The following is a 22,305-nucleotide window of genomic DNA, read 5'->3' on the forward strand; positions in this document are numbered from 1 at the left end:
CTTTTCAGTAGAACATGCGAGTATATATTCTCAACAATTGACAAGGTGCCCAGAGGAGCTAGAACTCCAAACCCACAATCTCCACCAGTCAATTGCCATTTCTTTTTCAATTTCTTTGAAGAAACACAGCAGAAGCCAATGAACATGTGGAATTGCTTGTGTGGTGAATACAAGAGAATATTATTTGTGGAATGTGACTGTGAGGCATGTGTGTTACAGCACAACAGACTGGGAGTGAGTGTAGCCTGTCTAAGTGGGAATATGAAGAATATATGTGTTGTGTTGCACTGTCCATGAGAATGACAGGCATGTCAAAATGTGTGGGGGCTGATGACTGAAAGTGCTGGTCTACTAAAGCAGCCCCCACTCTCCCCAATCCAGAGACCCTCACATCTTCTTGGTGCACTGGCTCTTGGTGAGAACGGTCATGCCACTCCACTCAGCACCTCAGCCACTTGCACCCTTGGTTGGAGACCCCTCTCCATTTCGTATGTGCTGAAACCACAAAGACCTCAGGGTTGGCAAGCTGTACTCGTGTTCCTTTAATTAGAAATCCATCCTTTTACAGTATAGATGCAGCATCTCACCCATGCTCCCTAACTGGTCAGGGGGACCGGACACAGGATGATAATCAGTTCATCCTGGAAAAGGCCAAGCACACAGATTAATGAGTTGGAATCCTAACCAAAAATGATCTTATTGTTCTGGCATGGATCAAGGTGGGAAGATTGTATTTTCTAGTAATAGTGCTCCTGGTAAAACTGCTTTGTATTCCAAAGGTTCTAATCTTCCATGCAAGCAAATGTTGGTTCAGTAACCATTCTATCATACTTAACTCCACCTCTATGGATTTGAAGGGTATAATTATTGTGTTCTAAAATCTATTATAGACATGAATCATAATAAATAGACCTAATTTACTTAAGAAAGTCAGTTTACTTATTAATAGGCCCTCCTCATAATTCAAAAACCTATTAATATTTAAAAGCACCATCAAGCTGGATTTAATGGATTATGGATAACCATAAGCTTTGTTATCTAATGGCCATAAAATGCTGGTTTCTCCCCACCATGTCCAATGTTGCAGTGTACTGACTTTGATGGTGAGTGAATATGGGCATGTTACTGTCAGGATGAAGGGGTCTTTGGGATCTGTGCACAAGAAGTAGACAATCCAATCCCAAAAATGGGATGGGCTGCAACTTCCACCTATTAATTAATTTCACCCAACTGACATAAATTAGGCTAATTAAAAAATGCAAATTTCTTCATAATTCATCGAGCAAAACCATTTGAGTCATCTTGTGATAAAATGCTAGTTATTCATAAAAGAAATTAGAAAATATATTTCAAAAATACACAAATATTTACCATCTATTAGCATGTGAATGGTATGACCAGGCCAACAAATCATGTTCAACACTGCACTGTAAAAGTATGCCGAATTTGTCAGTAGGATGTTATGGGACACTAAATCACCAGCCTCAGTTTTTAGGAAAAGCAGAATTCATAACTTAAGTCAAGATTTCTTTATGTCTAATAAATTGCAGAAATGCCACAGTTCTAACTTCAAAGCCCAAAGTCCTCCATTTCCTATTTTGTACCCATATAAAGCAATTTTAAAATTCTGCAAGAGACAAATAAATAAAACAAGCAGAGGCACGGTGACCCTCACTTTAAACCACCACCAGTCATCTCTCTCTAATGAGACAGTAGCCCAATGGTCCAGTAGAACTATGGTTACTTTACTTTATACCTGCCCATAAGTAGTAAATAGTCCAGCCAAGGGTTAAAATGGCAGTTAATCCTTACTCGTTTCATTCTCACAAAAGTATCTGCTGCAGATAAGTGGAGTGTTCATTGATACTAAAACGTCAGTGTTCAAAGTGAATCACACCCTGAAGCAGCCATAACTTCAAAATCTTGGCTGTGATATTCAGCACCAAGAGCTACCAGGGAAGGCTGAAGACACATAGGTTCCTGAAATATAAATGGTCAGGCAATTTATTTTTGATTAATTTTTCCAAGATTTCATTTTGATCAGAAGGAAGAGGAGTGGCTCTCAATGTCCCACAAACTATATTTGGGGATATAGGGCTTCTTTATTGGTTACCATGGCCATGGTCACCTTGGTGCTTTATTCCAATCCCCACTGATCTGCATCACTCACTTTGACAGCGACTATTTCAGCAGGCATCTGTGATCAGTTACAAATTTCCTGCTACAATTCCCCAGCCGGAGGGTGTGAGTGGGCGAATGGAGGGCATCCTTTGTCAAACAAAATGAGCCCAGAAAAGATGTCAAAAAGGACTTAGGCCTCAGTGAAGAATCATTAAACCTTTTCTGCTCACGCCCCACACAGCACACCACCACTCATGGTTATTTGCTCATGGTTAGCACTGTTGCCTCACAGCGCCAGGGGCCCGGGTTTGATTCAGCCTTGGACGACTGTCTGTGTGAAGTTTACACACTCTCCCTGTATCTGTGTGGGTCTCCTGTGGGCCACAGTCCAAAAGATATGCAGGTTAAGTGGACTGGACGAGCTAAATTGTTCTATAGTGTCTGCGGATGCGCAGGTTAAATGGATTAGTCATGGTAAAAATACAGGTTTATGGTGAGAGGGTGTAGGACTGGATCTTGTCGGTTTGCTCTTTCTGAGGATCGGTGCAGAATGACCTCTTTCACCACATTGTAGGGATACTATGATTAAATTCATATTCACAGATACATTTTCTACAAACACAATTGATGCAACTAAGTGTAATAAAAACTGGGGAGGTTTAAAGCAAGCATCACCCTGAGGGTGAACACCCAATTGAACGGCTAATGCAATCCATTGAAATTTAATTAAACTTTTGTCTTAGGCAATTTATTTAGCATTAGCTTCTAATACCATACAAGTGGTTTCCAATGTTCCAGAAGATCAGCAAAGTAATTAGTATATTAAGTGGTCACATAATTGGGAAGTGCACATATAAATTCAAACCTCCAATTCCTATTTTATACCCATACAATGTAATTTTAAAATTCTGAAAGAGACAAATAAATAAAACAAGCAGAGGCGTGGTGACCCTCGGGTTAAATCAACACCAGTCATCTCTCTCTCTCTCTCTCTAATGAGAAAGTAGCCCAATGGCCCAGTAGGACTATGGTAACTTTATACCACCAATTTATAGGGGGTTGATACCAAGTCATTTGTAGATGATAATGGGCCTTTCCTATGAACTACTGATATTTATTTGCTGGCACTGAGCAGCTTGCTAGGCCATTTCTGAGGACAATTAAGGTTCAAGCATATTGGATTGTGATTGTCACAAAGGCTAGACCAACTTCCTCTAGTGCCCCTTCCCTCAGCGGCGTTAATGAAATAGTTGAATTGAGATCTTCATGGTATTCCAACAGCTTCATGCTGCTTTTGCCTTCAGCTTGGTATCAGATATTTTTATTTCCGGCTTATAATACCACACTGGAGGTTCATTAGAACAAAACAAAACTTGTATTTTTATAGTGTCCTGAATATAATTTAAAAAAAACAAAATCCCCTCAGGAACGTTACAAAATAATGCTTGAGACTGAGGCTCTAAAACTGAGATATAAGGTCAGATGATCAAAAGCTTAAATCAAAAAGATATGTTCTAAGCAATGTCTTAAAATGAAGGAAGAAAGCAAGGGGAGTTGAGACCGGAAAGTGTTATACAAGGTTCTATGAAGATTAATGTTGGAGAATGTGGTGGCTCCATTTAATCTGACGACATATGGTCTTGGGTGGGTAAAAGAGAAGTCTGCCTCATGATCCTGAAGGAGATAGATGAGTCATGATTGTCTCCTGATAGTCTTGGTAATTGCATGCTACTCCTATAACTGGTTTCATGCATGGAAGAAGACGCTATAGATTGCCCTCATGGCTGGTGAGACCAAACACTTTAGAACCCATTCCTGAAGTCAAAAAATTATCCCTAAAAAAAGTATAGACTGCATCATCACCTATAAAAATGTCTTTTTGATTGTGTCAGTGATAATGGGAACTGCAGATGCTGGAGAATCCAAGATAATGAAATGTGAGGCTGGATGAACACAGCAGGCCCAGCAGCATCTCAGGAGCACAAGAGCTGAGCCACATATATGGACTTCACCAGCTTCAAAATTTCCCCTTCCCCCACCGCATCCCAAAACCAGCCCAGTTCGTCCCCTCCCCCCACTGCACCACACAACCAGCCCAGCTCTTCCCCTCCACCCACTGCATCCCAAAACCAGTCCAACCAGTCTCTGCCTCCCTAACCTGTTCTTCCTCTCACCCATCCCTTCCTCCCACCCCAAGCCGCACCTCCATCTCCTACCTACTAACCTCATCCCACCTCCTTGACCTGTCCATCTTCCCTGGACTGACCTATCCCCTCCCTACCTCCCCACCTATACTCTCCTCTCCACCTATCTTCTTTTCTCTCCATCTTCGGTCCACCTCCCCCTCTCTCCCTATTTATTCCAGAACCCCCACTCCATCCCCCTCTCTGATGAAGGGTCTAGGCCCGAAACGTCAGCTTTTGTGCTCCTGAGATGCTGCTGGGCCTGCTGTGCTCATCCAGCCTCACATTTCATTATCTTGTCTTTTTGATTGTGTTTGGTAAGTTTTTAAATCACTGTTTAGTAATAATTTGTTGACGTTTTTGTGTTTCATTAGGTGCTACACTAGGGATTGTCTAGAATGTCATTAGTTTGTATAAAAGAGTAGAAAGGATTGGGTCCAGCAGGCCATAGAGACGAAGTCCCTGTCCCTCTTCCAAGGTTACAATTGTGCTTGGTTTTCCATGGAGAGAATGCTTGTAGAGCTCATGGGCACTGTACAAGTCTGTCATGATTGGCAGGCACCAAAGCGGCTGGAGTGCATCATCTCTGGTAATGATATTTTAATTTAATTATGATATGGTTCCCTCGTCATTTTAAGTTTTCCTGAACATTCTGATTTTGTATGACAGTGCGACACTAGGGGCCAGTTAAACTGTTCATTGCATTATTATCAAGAGTAGAAAAGTAGATTTGTTGCAGCCCTCGACTTCCACCATAAGCTGGTAGTGGTTCGTTCTTCAAAATACTCAATTTATAGCCACATGTCTCCCAATATTCTTAGTCACAGTGTTTTCTTACTGCTGTGACATGTACCTGAATGCGATCATGTGCTGAACTACATCTAGTTTAAGACACATGCATCTTCCTGTTAAGACTCACTAGTGATTTTGTCTACCACTGTAATCCATGTAGGCCTTTAGGCCCAGTTAAAGAACGTGGATATTGGAAGCATACTACTCCAATGACAAGCCAATGGTGAGTGATATCATGATACGTGCACTAGAGATAATAGGGAATGTATTCCAGAGCTTGTGGCCATCTGTTTTACATTAATTAAAGCTCAGGTGAATGAATGCATATAATCGGGAGTGTTGTGGAGCTGAACAGTATTACAGAGATAGGATAACAATTCTAAAATTGCATTTTTACTTGACTGGAAGCTAGTGCAGGCACAGGCGTGATAGATGAATGGGTTGTAAGCTAAGACATGGACAACAAAACTTTTGGATGATTTCAAGTTTCTGGAGTGGTTAACCAGCCAGGAATGCATTGGAATAGTCAGTGGTGCAGAGGTATTGAAGGAATGAACGACGGTTTCGGCAGCAGATGAGATATGATGGTGCAAAGTCAGGAAATGCTACAGATGTAGAAATAGGCAGTATTAATGATGGAGCACACAACGTTCTGTTTTCTACATCTCTATTAATTTCGTGCTTTGGGTAAAGGCATAGATTGATTAAATATCAGGGTGATAAATACTTAACTCTTCTGGTAGTATTTCCACTGGCAATAAAGTCCATTCTAATTGATTGTGATTTTAAATGTGAATATGTATCAGGGACATTAGATACAACATTAAAAGTGGTCAGTGCAGATGTTGGAAAATGTTGTATGGGCATGCTGTATGATCTACTGCCTGAATCAAGGTTGCTGCAACCATACTCTTTAAGTAAAAGACATCTAACTTGGTAGAAGAAAACCTCCTTAACCTGATCCAAATAGAAGACTCACTTGTTGTTGACAAGATAAAACTTATTGTGTGCTAGCAGTTAGTTATAGGTTACATTGATACGATTAACATGACTACGCAGACTTTAAGGGGGGACCAGATGTTATGTCTCACTCCACCAAGATCCTAAGCTGTTTTGCCCATTTGACATCATCACTGCTTATGAAACTCATCAGTGTTAACACTATCAGACCCTATGTAAGCTGAAAATATCACAGTCTATTTTCAGACCACATTTATTTTCAACCGGGCAAGAGAGTCAATTGTCAACCTTCCCGCCCAGAATTTAATTCCAGTGGAGTTGGAAGGCTGTCGGGGCCACTTACGTCAACATCCACCTGATAAAGTGCCTTTTTGTCTCCAAGTTCATTATGAGTGAGAACATAATGATTTTGTCCATGGGATAGGAATAAACAATCAATCAATCTAAAGATACCAAGAACAGAGACATCTCAAGGATTTTGACACAAAGCACCCACAAAAAATCCATGTCTCATATCTTCAACTCTCCATAAAGACATTTAGGTGAATTTCGGTCAGTAGCCATTTTATATACGCAGGTCGAGATACAGCCATGAAGCACACTTAAGATGAGAGGCCAGAGGGATGCCTGAAATTGTGATACGGAATGCCTGTGTGTTGTGGGGGTCTGAAGGCATCCTTCATGTTCCCACAGGTAGCTCACCCTCAGGCAGGTTAAAATTACAAACCATGTGCCTCACTGACAATAGCCCTCAGATAAGTACTAGACAGAAAAGAGTGTCAGGGCCAATGACAAGTCATTAAGAGGATAGAGATCTTGGCAGTTCCAACTTCTGCCCTGTTCAGAGTCTAATTTTGAAGACAGGTATTGAGCGCCTCAATTAAACATGTTCTTGTGGTGCAGGATGTGGTCCATAAATTTGGATTTTGTGTCTGCTGACACCTTAAATGAAGAGCCACAGGAAGGTCTTTTATCGTGGTATTGCTCCCTGTCCTACAAAATCTTGGGAAGACTACATTCCTATATCCCTGACATTATTCCCAGCATGCCATCTTCAGGTATCCAGGCCCTATGCTCTGAAATTCTCTTCTACAACATCTCTGCCTCTCCAGCTCTCCTCCTTTTAAGATCAATGTTGAACTCCCCATTTTGGTTATGCTCTTAGTTTTGGCATCCATTTGTGTCTCATTACAGTTGTATGAAGTACCTTAGGATATATTTATCTACTCAATGAGTCACACATATGTATGTTGCAGTTTTAAACATAACATCGGGCGTCACCAGCGACCTTCTCTGTACAATGATGGATAGGTAGTGGATCCAAATCTTCAGGGATGGTGGAGCATCATTTGGTATACTTCTGCAGATGGCTGAAGAAATTGATCCACGAGTGATAGATTCTGTCACAAGTACCAAACGAGGTGATTAACAGATGTCTTTGTGGATTGCTTGTGTTGACACCTGTTACTAAATTGTGATAGGTACTGATGTTTATGGTGGCGCAGAGGGAAAAAAACACATTTCCCTCACATTAGCTATTGCTTCCCAAGTGCGAAAACCAACGGTCAGGGCCTTCATGTCATGCCTGCAAGTGTTCTCAAGGTGGCATTTTGAGCAATCCACTGGTCAGGTGGGTTTGGCCACTAACCATTGTGAAAATCCCTAAATATGGAATGGTCTTCCATCCTGTGAACATACTTAAATCAGCAAGTCAGCCTCTGCTTGATAAGTACCAACATTATTGAGATTTGTCTTAAGAGGATGCAGCATTCACGATTTTGTTCTTCCATGAGATACCCAGAATTCACTGTAAACAGCAAGGATGTACATTTGATGTGCTGAGCTTCCACTTTGGTCTGAAGGGTCAGGTAATGTTATTCCATGCACTTTTGAGAGTTGCCAGAAGTGGTAGCTTCTTTCCTTATGCCTGTATTGGGTTTTACACTAAGAGAGAGATTGTCAGTGAACCCAAGGTAGGGAAGGTTGCTCACCACTTCCTGAAGGGTGTTCTTTAATCCAACAGATAGGAATAGTTGTTATGGACTAGACCAAACCCCTTGCAAAAATGTCAAAGAGATAATCTAGATCCCAAACTTTTCTTATTTTAAAGGCTAGTGCCAGGTGTTGCAATCCAGATGAAATTCGATTGGTCAAACTATCAGGCTTAAAGAAGAAAAAAACACTCTATTCGTACACTATAGCTAAAATACAGACAAATTAAAAGACAAATGAAAGAACTGGCTTAAGCGGAACTGATAAGCACACCCTTGGCAAAGGCAAATCAAATTTTGTAACATAAATTGTCTCACATGAATTCTAGCAGCAAGAAGAAAACCCAAGCTTATAGCAGAGTGTCAGAGATGTAGCAGCTTTCATAACACTTACTGAAAGCTAAACTGAAAATCCCGGTTCTGTGCGAGCTTGAACACACCCATTCATGCTGTTTCTATTGTTCCAACTTTAGAAAGAAACCCCAAGGTTTCAAACTGTTTTATTTATTGGCTTGAAGCCAACCACTCGGCATCTCTGTCTCAACCTCTCTTCATTTGAAAAAAAAACAGACAAATCACTTACAGCCATAGTATCATCACATAGTATATTTCTGGGGTTTTTTGACAACACTTAAACTCCTGTTTGCTGTGACCAATCAAATTTGATAAAACAAACAAACAATCACCATGGCAACAAGTAGAAAATGGGAGTTGTGCAGCTTAATGAAACCTTCCCAAAAAGGATCCACCCCGTGGCCCTTTACTAACCATTTCAAATTATTATGCTTAGTATGATACAGTTGCATTACACTTGTTAAGGAATTTTATTGGTGGCTCATTAGACACGCATTTCAGGTTGCTAATAATGCTGTCAGTAACTGTAAGAGACAACAGTGCCAGATAGCAGATCAATTGCGTGCAACATGAAATTGCAGAGTTTGTGAAGTCCCCTGTTCACACAGTTCCCCTTAAAAGAAAGCACTTTCTTCTCTATTAGTTACAGAAGACAATGGTACATGGTCTATAGAGGAAAATACAGTAAAATTGTCCAAACCCTCTTCTTATAATTTATTCCTACAGTTTATAACAATCCAGAGGCAGCACAGACACAGTGGGCTAAATGACCTCCTTCTGCACACAATTATCTGATTCTGCGATCCTTAACCATACCTCCCCAACCTGAAACATCTACCACCTAGAACGATAATGGTAGCAGGTAGATGGGAGCATTATCTCCTCCACGTAGTCTTCAATTTAAGCACTAGCCTATCATAGAAATATACTGGTAATCCTACATTGTCACTGGGCCATTATCCTGAGAATGCCCGTCTAACAACATCATAAGATTAGCTTCAACACATGGACTGCTGCAGTCCAATAAGCTACACCACCACTGTCTCAAGGAGAACCAAATGATGAACAATAAATACTGGCCTGACTAGTGATGCCCAAAACTCTAGAATATAAAGTTTTGACCATCATCTAAAATCCTGAATGAAATTATTGCTCTTGCTGTGTCTCAGATATTCCTTCAACTTGATGTAATTGTTTAAAAACTGATCTAACAGAAAATTAATGGTTAACTCCATAACATGAATGAACACCTGAATTTAATGGTTTCACTTCCACTCATCTTTTAGCATTTACCTACATATGATTTACATCTAATGAGCAGCAGCGTTCTTAACACCTTTGCAGTGACTAGCACCAATATTTTAACATAATCAAAGAAGCTGCTCCTGGTTCTGAACAAGCTGCGGTTTTGAATCCCACATACCTTTCCAACAAAATATTTTTGAAGTTAATCTGTAGAACATTTTTTAAAGATAGGCAAATTACAAAATAGATTGCTAGAAATGTTTGGCAATGTAATTTCTACAGTGTTTAGGCTACATTGTATATGCTTCTAGGCGAAGCATGCTAATGCTGGGGAGTGGAACACTTTTGCCACCCAGTGTCAACATTTAGCACAACTATTTATCCTGGAACATTCCTCTTCCTCAATATCTAGATGACTCCTTCAAATTGTGGCAGTGCAGAGTTTCACACTGACAACGGCAGCCACCCCTTTGACCTCCTACATGAGGTGAAAATTTTGTAGCTGTCAATGCCAACTTTGATCTATGCACTTGCACCAATTTGAGATTAGATTGGCACTGCTCATGCTCATTATGGCCAGGATCCGACCAAAAGGAAAATCATTTCATATTCAGAAAAATTCAAACTCAGCCAGGTACAGAAAGACTTGTTTCTAATCCATTGCACCCATCAAACCAGCAAGCAGTAGGGAGGCATAGATTGTATGCTTTGTGCATCTATCATGAAGACTAACACACTATGAGCAGAGCTTCATAAATGCTGCTGTTATGTTTGTTAAGTCATTTTGTGCTTTAATTCATCATGAAATTGCTTTCTTCCTAGTAGAGAATTAAACCTGCTGTATTTAATCACAGGTCCTGCACAAATCAGTGTGCTCATTCACAGCTATGACCTAAACCTCATCAATGTCACCCTGAATCCCTGCAGTGACTGGTTTGCAGGATTAAGCCCAGAAAATGAATGAATGAAATCGGATGCCCCAGAAATTTCCTCTTCTTAGCCTAGATTTCCAGTCAGGTTTGGTGACATTCAGCCTTAGTGAAAGGCCTTTTAAGAAATGCTCTCTTTATATTAATCAAGTGGAGGTGAACAGGTTATGGATCAAGCACTGGCTGATATTAATGGAGATGTCTGCAAGATGAGCTGTTGCTTCCTCCAACTAAAAGAACCTGGTAGGAGACATAATGAGTGAGGGGTTGGAGGCAGTTGTAGAAATGTTTGGGATAATTAAAAAAACAAAAACAAGTGTTTTGATTCTTTAGGATTTCAGATTTGTGTGTGTATTGAAAAACACTTGCAATATATTTTATCTGAATTGCTACGCTGAAGAAAATGGTAGCTGATTCAAAAATTCATTTTTAAAACTGAACTGTTAGCAGAAGAAAAACAAACAAACAGTCTTTCAGCGCAGGATAGAATTATAGAGATTTCTTCACCGTCATTGCAGAGTGAGTTTATTTTAAAAATTCTTTTCCACAACACGTGAACTCTTAATTTGTGCATTTTCCAAGGGGAAATTTGGAAGGAATAAAGCTTGTTCAAAAGGTTGTAACACTGAATTTCCGAGTCTGACATACCTTGCATTATCAATTAGGTCCATTCATAGAATGCTGATATGTTTGAAAGCAAGCTTAAGTAACAATTTTTAAAACAACTTAAATCCATATTCTGTACTTTGTGAAAGCATGAACTATTTAAAGAAAAGGGATTTAGCGGAGTAGACCCAAAACAGCAATGATGATGGAGGATTTTTGAAGTAGAATGAACTGGAGTGGGGATAAATCCTGACCCCAAGAGAATAATTTGTGACAGATTAGCCTTTAATAGTGAAGCAGGGGAATAAAGTAAAAACGATAATCCGTGGAAATGGGAGATGGTACTTGGGAGGCATACATGGAGAATGTTTTATAAGGGTCTGAAAGGGTTAATGCTGAGGATTGCCTTATGCACCATCCACTTTGATGGTAGCAAATGAGCTTTTCAGTGAACAGATCAAGACCTTGAAGGAGTGAGACCTATCATCCAGCTTCCTCCTCGTACTTTCTGTACAATGTCTATCACAACAGTACAAAAGGTATTCCTAGGTGCTATCATGAAATAAACTCCGCCTTGTTTAAACCAAGAGCCTCTTCTTGTTGAACTCCGAAGTGTTTACCTCTACCGCTACCATCTGTACCAGAAGAGAATTTTTTTTATTGTTCCTTTATAATTCAGTCATGGAACATTGTTGTCACTGGCTGGCCAGCATTTATTGCCGTCCCTAGTTGCCCCTTTAGAAGGTGGTGGTGAGCTGTCTTCTCGAACCGCTACAGTCCACATACTGTAGGTAGACCCACAATGCCATTATGGAGGGAATTCCAGGATTTTGGCACAGTGACACTGAAGGAATGGTGATATATTTCCAAGTCAGGATGGTGAGTGGCTTGGAAGGGAACTTGCAGGTGGTGGTGTTCCCATATATTTGCTGCTCCTGTTCTTCTAAATGAAAGCAGTCATGGGTCTGGAAGATACGGTCTGAGATGCTTGGGTGATTTTTTTGCCAGGCATTTTGTAAATGGTACATACTACTGCTACTGAGCATTGGTGGTGGAGGGAGTGCATATTGGTAGATGTAGTCCCAATCAAGTGGGCTGCTTTGTCCTGGATGGTGTCAAGCTTTGAGTGTTGTTAGAGCTGCACCCATTCAGGGAAGTGGAATACTCCATCTTACACCTTAGTGTGCCTTGTAGATAGTGGACAGGCTTTGGGGAGTCAGGGGTGCATGTTACTTGCTGCAGTATTCCTAGCTCTACCTTGTTCTTATAGCCACTGTGTTTCTCTTGAGAGTCCAGCTCAATTTCTGATCAATGGTAACACCCTAGATGGTGATAGTGGGGGAGTAACGGTAATGCCATTGAATGTGAAGGGGCAGTGGTTAGATTCTCTTTTGTTGGAGGTGGCCATTGCTGGAATTTGTGAGGCATAAACATTACTTGCCACTTTCAGCCTAAGTGGTGGCAGCAAATCCATCTTAGAGTGAACAGCAGTCCAGACTCAAAGCAACATCAACAGCAATGGTACAGATTGTCCATCAATACAGTGTGATGAAGGCTGGTGCAGATTTCAAATGATGAGGAGGGTATTGACTTTTCAATTTTCTGAACCACAAGGTTAGCAGTGTAAGTAGACAACAGCAAAATGATCTTACATTAAATTATATGTAAAGACTAGGTGAAAATAGAAAGCAATAAATAATGGTAATTTGTTGCATGACTATATTATTTTTAGATGAAGTATATATATGAACATAATGGTCATATATATAAATCAGTATATTCAAATAATTCTTATTGTTCCATAAACTTCTTAGGATTTCACCAGTCTGTTGATTCCTCCACAGAAAACAGCAAACAAATGGAAAGTGAGTCAGTATTTTGCTTATTTTTGCATCTAGTTTCAGAGAATGTGGTGCCATCCCCTGCAAGACCCCAGAAATAATTATTAAGAATTTTAAAAGTGTTCCGATGAACCCCAGAATCAGGATTTTTAGGATGGTGGAGTTTCTCTTCCCATCTGCCAAAGAGTCAGCAGCATGATTCCTATTGTCCCACTGTTATTAAATGGGAATTTTGCCCTGCATTAAGAAAGTCCTCAGAGTTCACATCAGCATGGAGAGGTCTGAGGGAAGCGAATGCCTTCAGGAACCAGATCTTGTGGGGAAAGCACTCTGTACAGAAAGGAGGCTTTCGATGGATGTGTCCTCACTCCAACATTTTTTGCCTGAAACCTGAACAGAACGCTTTCCAAGCTTCATCCTGCCATGATGGCCTCCCACCAGCCAGACAACTGGAGTTGGGCAGGAAATAGCTCTTACGTTGTCATTAATTGGTGGCTGCATGGTCTCAGTTGAGCTAAGTGAGTGGTTTAGGCCTTGCCTGTCATGATAGAAAAGGGGAAAAAGGGATCAATCTACCTTGGAGTCAGGAGGCCTAGGTTCTAGTCCCACTTGCTCCAGAGGTGTATAATAACATCTAATAAGGATCTTGTCGTGGAACGGTAGTGTTCCTACCCCTGGACTAGAAAACACAGATTCAAGTCCCGCTTGCTCCAGAGGAGTGTCATAACACAGGGTGATTAATAATATCTAAAATTGTGAAGAAGTCAGGATAGGTAGTTCTGAGAAGAGAGAGAATGCTACTGGAGGAATTTTAGTCTTCTCCCTTCTCCCTTCAACCTGCAAACTCTGCTGGGAACATAACATTTTTGCCCACATTTGATTTAATGCTCAGTCTAAGCTGAAGCTGATATGAGAAATTGGAGGAGTTTATGGAAAAAATCTTGATTGCGACATTTTCCCATTTGGTTTTCAGTGTTCTGCAATTTTTCATAAACACCATAAGTTCGATTTGTTTCCCTATAGCCAGGCTATATAAAACCAGCACATAATGAAAGATTCATAACATATTTACAAGAGTACTGAACGGATACATGCTGACACCTTTGACAACAGTTATCATAAAGAAAAAAAATGGGAATGCTAACATACATATGAGAGATAAGAGATCAGAGTGGGAGTGAAAAAGACCGCTAAACATGTGCGGCTTGCTCTCATCCAAATACTCTCTTGGCATCTAATCAAACTGTTTCTCATCCTATTCAGATAGGGAGGGGATGGAGTTTAACCCACCCAAGTGCCTAGGTTTCAATCACACTGGTACATTAAAAAAAAAACACAAATGCAACCTGCTTCCCAGTTGACCACTTTTGCTTTGAATAGAGGTCAGGTTGGGAGGGATGGGAAACCAACTTGCTCACAGGAGCATGTTTCTTCACTTCAATGCTATAATGAGGCTGTATGTCTCAGAATTTACCACCTTTCTAAATTTAACCTGGCAAACAAGTAGAGGCAAGAATTACTGGATCCAGAGCTACTTATCCCCTTTTCAACACACTCTTGAGTCCATTTCACTGATTTCATCGATTTATTGCGATTGGACACATCCTTTCCAATTCCATCCAGCATTGACTCTTCCAAGCAACTCCCCCCTCCAACCTCTTACTCTTACTTTCAACCACTGAAGCATTTTCAGTTTACCCCCTTCCGATTGCCCAGATCTTCTCCTTCCAATACGCTTATAATATCCCCCTACCAAAAGCTCCTTCCAATCTCCCCCACAACCCAATCCTCCATGATATAGACATAGATTTGGAATCCCTACAGTGTGGAAACAGGCCCTTAGGCCTTGCAAGTCCACACTGACCCTCACTGTATCCCACCAAGACCCATCCCCCTATTACCCACCTAATATACACATTCCTGAACATTACAGGCAATTTAGCATGGCCAATCCACCTAGCCTGTACACCTTTGAACTGTGGGAGGAAACTGGAGCACCCGGAGGAAAGCTATGCAGACACGAGGAGAATTTATGAACTTTACACCTACAGTTGCCTGAGGGCGGAATCAAACCAGTGTCTGTGACGCTGAGATCTCCACCAAGATGTTTGATCGCTCTTTGCCATCCATCCCCAGCTTTGGACTGGTGCTAAAGACTTACCTTCAATAGTCAGCTTCTCAATCCATCTAGCTATGGCCAGAAAACACAGTCAAAAATACTAATCAATTAATAAATAAATTTAAATACAATAAATTTTAATAAATAATAATAAATTTAGTTAGATGCAAGGGAAACTTGCTTTCCAGATCTCAAAAATCCTTCTTATTTCCAACCTAATATTACAGTCCCTATCTTTTCTCTGTGTTGAACTCGAAACTCATTCAGATCCCCATTACATTCCCACAGTCAAAAGTCACTGTACTAATTGGTAGAATTACTGAACTGTAAAATATACTAAGTGTGAAGAAGTTAAGGGTATAGGAAAGTCTTGGGAATACTTTTATTCAAACCACTGGTTCATTTTATAAATGGAAATATCAATCCATGGAATTTCATGCTTTTTAAACAATCTTTTCAGTTTTCCTCACATGCCACACTGTTACAACAGTGAGGGATATGCCAGACGATTCTGAGCAAATTATAGTTCAAACTGATCCAAGACATTCTGTGAAGCTACCCAGTTCTGGGAAATTTTGTTACAGACCATGAATCTGATAACAGTGGCCTGCCTTCCAGAGATTGACTTGGAGTTAGTACCCATTGTTTCTCAAAGGTTCATTTGGATGCTTGGGGATTTTTCCTCTCTATGAATGCAGATGAGAAAGGTGGCAGGAAGGTGTTCTGGCTTGAACGTGCTCGTAAGAAAGTTCTGTCTGAGATTATTTTATAAAGGACAAGAACTTCTCCAAAAAAAGTGTTTCAAACTACAAAGTACCAGCCCTGCTTATTTCGCGCTTTAAGTTTAGCCAACTGTTTCTTTGTTCTGCCATGTCCTTCTGACCCGGTTTTGCATGATTTCTCTGTTATCAATTTCCTTCATTAAATTAAAAACTTGGATCATATCCATTCTGTTTCACAGCAAGCTTTTATGAGCACTCTTCATAACTCAGTGATCTCAGGACTGTAATGGCTTTGATACCTTCCTCTGAATCCTTCCATTATAAATTTTTGCCAATACAATGACTTTCGTTTATACACAGCACATCACACACATGCAAGTGTTTTGTATAAATTGATTCTTTTTTGTACTGAAGATAATAACTAATGATTGAACAGTTGAAAGCTTAACACCTCACCTTATGGCTAATCTTAATCTTCAAACTTTGACAGCCATCATATGGAGCAGGGTAGACACTTTCTTCACCAAATTATTGCATGACTAGCGTTGTCACTGACCAGTGATCAAACACAGGTTGGTGTTATTGCTTTCCCAGCCCTACAAGTCAGTCTAGTGCGTTGTTTGCCTGAAAACTTGAAGACATCAGGATTTAGCAGGGAGCATTTCAATTTTATACTGTCATTTATGCACTGAATTACTGATAAAACAGATGCAAATGTATGATTATGTTACTCAAAATCATTTGCAATTTTCAAACTGGACCACACAAGGTATAGAAACACTGAGCCCTCACTTTATAGATTTCTTTTTGTACTCACGTGGTTTGTCACAACTTTGCATCACAACACTGTCTTATACTGTGTCTTTATTGAACTGGCTGTAGGATGGATGGCCCGAGTGAGTATCTCATGCTAGAAGTTATATGATCCCTATAAACCAAGAGGTAGATTAGAACCGTGTTGCATTTCCAACCTAAATACTTCCCTTTTCGTAAAAAAAAATTGTATGCAACATTCACATTGCTATTTACCCAAAGGTAGCCACTATGTACACCACTGTTCTCATGCATTAATGGTGTGTTGTCTTCAGTCTCTCGGCATGACTTAAAGATCGTCACGCATAATGGTGATCTCATAATGGTCCAAGTGCAAGCAAATCATTGACTAATCACCTTGGTGATATTCCATCTTTGATCAATGTTGTTCCCATGATGTGTTGTACTCATTGTTGGTTCACTTCTGTTGATAGGTGCTTTGGACCTTTGGGACTGATTATAGATCTGTGCGAATATGATGGGTTTGCATCATCCTGATCAGCTGCTAGCAGGTGAGGAGCAGCTTCTCTGGTTGTGTAAAAGACTTTGCAGTTGTAATGATATATCGAATTTTTCACATGCACCATGTATGATCAGGGTGACAACTCTTCTATGCAGATGCTAGTGAACTAAGAAAAAGTATTTGAATTGAACTGCCTTGTGGTCAGGCTTGGCTATCACTGTGTCCTCCAAGTAGATACTGAAGAAAATCTTCACAAGCGCAGAGAATGGTAACAAACTGTGTAAGAATTTTGCTAAGTGGTTGACAAATTCAATGGGTCTTTTTTACATTTGTTGAGCGCTGCATCACTGCAATAGCTCACACCTTTTCAGGATCTGGGTGAAGACACTTTGATGCGAATGCATAAACTGTGGACTTGTCATCAGGCATATTTAGTTGCAACTTTTTCTTATTCCCCTTCAGGTTCATCTGGTGAGCTGTCTGGATGTCACACTAAAATTTGAACATCATCAGCAATAACTTCTTCATGTATCTTACAAAGATCTTTGTTAGTTTCCAAAAGAAACCTGTATTTGATGGAATGACACCTAACATCCTACCACTTAAATATTTCAATCAATACTCAAGTTCTTTACTACTAAATGACGATATCTATAAACCAGCAGATCATTCACTTCGGGTGGATCACTAACTATTTCATTGTGTCTGAATTGATGTTCCTCTGGAGTCATGGGAATGCCAAAGAACACACACATAACCTTCTGCACCTCCCAAATAGTGTCCAGAATGTAGGTTGGAAGAAATTGCTTTCATTCAGCTTTGCTTGCTAGTAGCCATCCCTCACGTACAGGTTAGTGAAAACTTTTGCTTCTGTAAGTTGTAACAAAATTCCTTTGATTGTGGGCATGCAGTAATGAGATCTCTTCGGATTTCTAATTACATACTTTGGGTAGATATACACACGCAGATTTCCTCATTATTTCTCTATTACCATGCTGCTAATGGAGAACATATTGGAGGGCATAAATCTTTACCAATACAAACCATAAAGGTAAAAGGATAACCAAGGAAAGTGTAGGGCCAATTAAAGGCCACAGTGATAATTTGTGTGTTCTATATGGTGTGCATACAAGTCATGGAGAAGGACTGTGGTATACCTAAACAATATAAGTATTCCTTAAAGAAATTAATTCAGTAATTTACTTAATTTAACAAAGACAGAGGAGGTTCTGATTAGCTGAGGGGCAGGAAGCAAAGATTGAAGGCTGAGGGTTTTTGTTTGTCAGGAAGCTTGTGTCCAGTGGGGTTCTGCAGGGATCAGCGTTGGGCCCTTGCTATCTGTGTATTTACAAATAGTTTAGATATCAATCTAGGAAGGTTGATCAATAAGGTCGTGAATGGTATAATAATTCATGAGGTGGTAAATACTGATAAGGATAGCCTTAGATTGCAGGGCAATATAGATAGGCTGATCACTGCAAACAGAATTAAATCTGGATAAGTGTGAGGTGATGCACTGGGGCTGGTCAGACAAGGCAAGGGAATATATTATGAATGGTAAGACCCTAGGAAGCACCGAAGTTTATTAAGGTAGCAGGAGAGGTAGATAAAGTGTCATTTGGAAAACATACTCTCTATGCTTCAGCTAATAAAGTTAAGAGCAGGGAGGTTATGCTGGAACTGTATTAAACATTGGTGAGGCCACAGCTTTAATTTAGGAACATGAGAAGTAGGCCATTTGACCCCTTAAATCTGTTCTGCCATTCAATAAGACCATGGCTGCTCTGTGACCTAATTGTTTATGCCTGCCTTGGTCCATATCCCTTGATACCGTAACTTAATGAAAAATTGTCTCCCCCAGATTTAAATTTAACAGTTGAATTATCATTCCTCTTTAAATCAGACAGAGTTCCAAACCTCCACTATTGCTTGCATGTGGAAGTGCTATCTAAATCTCTCCTGAATGGCCTGGCCCTAAATCTTAGACTATGCCCCCTGGTTCTAGAATCTTCAAGTCGAAGTAGTGTGTTTTTATCTACCCTGTCTTTCTTGTCGATATCTTGAAGACCTTAATTAGATTACCCCTTAACCTTCCAAATTCTAAAGAGTAAAAATTTAACTTGTCTAATCTTTCCTCATGAGTTAACCTCTGAAGTCCTGGTATCATCTTTGTAAACTTCTGATGAACTCGCTTCAGGATCAAAGCATTGTTCCTAAGATATAGCTCCCAAATCTGTTCACACTGCTCCAAGTAGGATCCAACTTGAATTTTGCAAAACTTGAGCATACTACCCAAATCCCTGTACTCTACCCTTTAGATATGAAGACCAATATTCCATTAGCCTTCATGACCATGTTCTGGACCTATCTGTGGCATTTTAAAGAGCTATGCACTTGGATCCCAAATATCATTGGACATCCAAACTAATTTAACCTTTTTACAAAGTATTGATCTATTATTTTGCCAAGCAAAATGTATAAATGCACACTTGTTTATGTTAAAATCTGCCATAGCTTTGCCCATTCACCTAATCTATCAACAGCTTGTTGTAATTTTATGCTGTCATCAACATAGTGTACAATGTTGCCCAATTTTGTGTTGTCACCAAATTTGGATATTTGTCTTTTTATGCCATTATCCAAGTTATTAATGAATATTGTGAATTGTTGAGGGACCAGCACAGGTCTGCAGGACACCACTAGTCATACTAATCCATTATCGTGTCCAGTTCTGGAATCCACATTTGATCTAATTGCACCGGTGAGAGTGCGGAGGAGGTTTATCAGGATGTTGCCCGTGTGGGACAGTTTTAGTTACAAAGAAGATTGGATGGGCTGGGGTTATTTTACTTGGAGCAGAGAAGATTGGAGGGGGTATACGATAGAGATGCATAAAATTATGAGGGACATAGATCGGGTAGACAGGAAAGAACTTCCCCGTTGGAGGGGTCAATTTATTGGGGAGCATAGATATAGGATAAGGAACAGAAGGTTTAGAAGGGATATGAGGAAGAATATTTTATCCAGCGGGTGGTGGGAGTCTGGAACTAACTGCCCGTAAAAGTTGTGGTGGCAGAAACCCTCATAACATTTACAAAGTATTTAGATGTGCAATTATGATGCCAAGGCTAAAACACTGTGGGTAAAGTGCTGGAAAATGCAAGCAGACTAGTTAGGTGGTAAATACATACATAAATAAGAATATGTATTTGTTTCTAATTTTTCCCATTCCTTAGATCACTATCCTATATAAATATTAATTGCAGCTACAAAGTATAATGTTAGTCATTACAACCATTAAAAAATGTTTTTCTTCTGTTTTGACTAGCCTTTTCTGAAGATTATGAATCTTCGATTATCTATATAATTTGATCCATATGCAGTGATCTGCGTAATTTGATAGCGGTTTCTTTTGACACTAGACCCTTTCTTTTATATCTGTGGTTTTCTAAAAAAAACAGGAATATTTGGCTAGTAATTAACAAAGTGATAGCTCAAACCTTTGCATGCCTGGCACATTGGCAATCTAATGAATTGGATTCTGACAGCTTTAACTCCAGTCTAGACAATTTCACAGCAAATTAAAAGCATTCCGGAAGAAGCCTGAAATAATTTTACTGGGACTGGAGGTTTCCTTACACCTTGACCAAATGACAGAAGAATTTCAAATTGATCCTTTGAGACATTCAAACAACGGGAAAGGAAAGGATCAATTCTTACAGCTCAAAGATTCTGAAACAGTATGAAGTGGGGCAATTGATTAAGACAGATATTTAGGTCACATTAATAGCCTTAAAACAGACAAAATGTAACAAAATCGTGGAATGTAGACAGAGTGGAGAGAGAGAGAGAAACTGTTACCACTGGTGCAAGGAATGATAACCAGAGGGGCGCACACTTAAGGTAATTCACAAACAAAGCAATGGAGACATGAAGATAAACTGCTTCACAGAGCGAGTAGTTAATAACGAGAATCCCCTGTCTAGCAGTGCGGTGGAGGTATAGTTAATTTTTGTCTTTCAAAAGAAGAAACCAAATCATAATCTGAAATGAAAATAGAAAGGTTGCAGGGCTTATGGGGGTATGGGAGGCGAGTAACACTAGATAAATTGCTGTTTTGGCACTAACATGATGGGCCGAATGGTCTCCTACTGTGTTGTAAACATTCCATGCTTCCATGTGGATTTGACAGCATTTCTCATATCATAGATGGCAAAATTGAATTTTCAAATGAAAACATACAACTGCACTGAACAAATTTTAGGAACAAGTAAAATCAATGAATCTGACTCTTCATAAAAAGATGATGAGAGCGCTTTCGCAAAGCATATCAGTGAAAATAGAAAATTGCTTATAATTAGATCTGCCTTTTGCAGTTGTAGGTATTTCAATACAATATAAGAACTAAAATAAGCTTCTCATGTATATTATATAAAACATATTGGGAAGAATTTGATTATATTAGTGACTTTCTCTTTACGCAATAAAATCTTGTATGCAAATGTCTGCACAAAAGAAATGTGCAAATATCTGATCTTGCTATAGGCAAGTCCCACTGAAATAATAATTATGAAATGACTGAATTCTGCAATCCCAAAGAGTGGCACCATGGAGTCAAAGCTGCTGATCTCAACAGTATGAATATAAAAAAGGTACCAAATGCAACCACAAGAGGAATCACTGAAAGGTGCCACTGCTGCCAACTGAATACAGATGTAATTAGCAGATGTGCAGTGGTTAAAAAAAGCCTTTCGCTTGTCATAACAGTGCATAGCTCTGGGAGACCAAGAAAAGAACTTTGGATCAAATAGAAGTTTTACAGTACCGAAAACAATTTGAGCCCTAAAAATAATAGTTTTATCCGCACAATCTTATCAAATAATTGGCAGAATGTGATAAACGATTCACACAAATGATTTTTTCTAGCTAGTCTTTAAAGCGGATAAACCACTATTAACTGGAAAGAAAATTCCAAAAGAATTATTATTGACTTAACATCATTGCATTTTTTCTCACTTAATTGCTCTTGATCTATTTTTAATAGATCATCAAGGGAACTGGCTAGTCGATGTTAGTGACTCAGACAACAGAAAGGAGTTCATTAGCATAGATAGTTGAAATGGCGAAATTGCTGAATCACCCTGTTTATAAATGATTTTAAATGAT

General features: G+C 39.6%; 1 protein-coding gene across 19 annotated transcripts in view; it reads right to left on the reverse strand.

The window, feature by feature from the left end:
- LOC125462070 (heparan sulfate glucosamine 3-O-sulfotransferase 1-like) overlaps positions 1-22,305 on the reverse strand; it is a 123,952-nt gene that overhangs the window by 93,973 nt on the left and 7,674 nt on the right. For 5 of the 19 annotated variants that reach the window (XM_059653113.1, XM_048551573.2, XM_048551572.2 and 2 more), the window contains exons 2-3: positions 16,681-16,791; positions 16,320-16,494 (exon numbers count right to left, since the gene is read on the reverse strand). The exons of 12 other annotated variants lie outside the window; for them this stretch is intronic. The gene's annotated coding sequence lies outside the window, so the exon portion shown is untranslated. The remainder of the gene's footprint in view (positions 1-16,319; positions 16,495-16,680; positions 16,792-22,305) is intronic. 2 more of the 19 variants (XM_048551566.2, XM_059653111.1) reach the window with 1 other exon arrangement.

Source organism: Stegostoma tigrinum, chromosome 20 (genome assembly GCF_030684315.1).
Source record: "Stegostoma tigrinum isolate sSteTig4 chromosome 20, sSteTig4.hap1, whole genome shotgun sequence".
In the NCBI taxonomy this organism is placed as follows: Eukaryota; Metazoa; Chordata; class Chondrichthyes; order Orectolobiformes; family Stegostomatidae; genus Stegostoma; species Stegostoma tigrinum.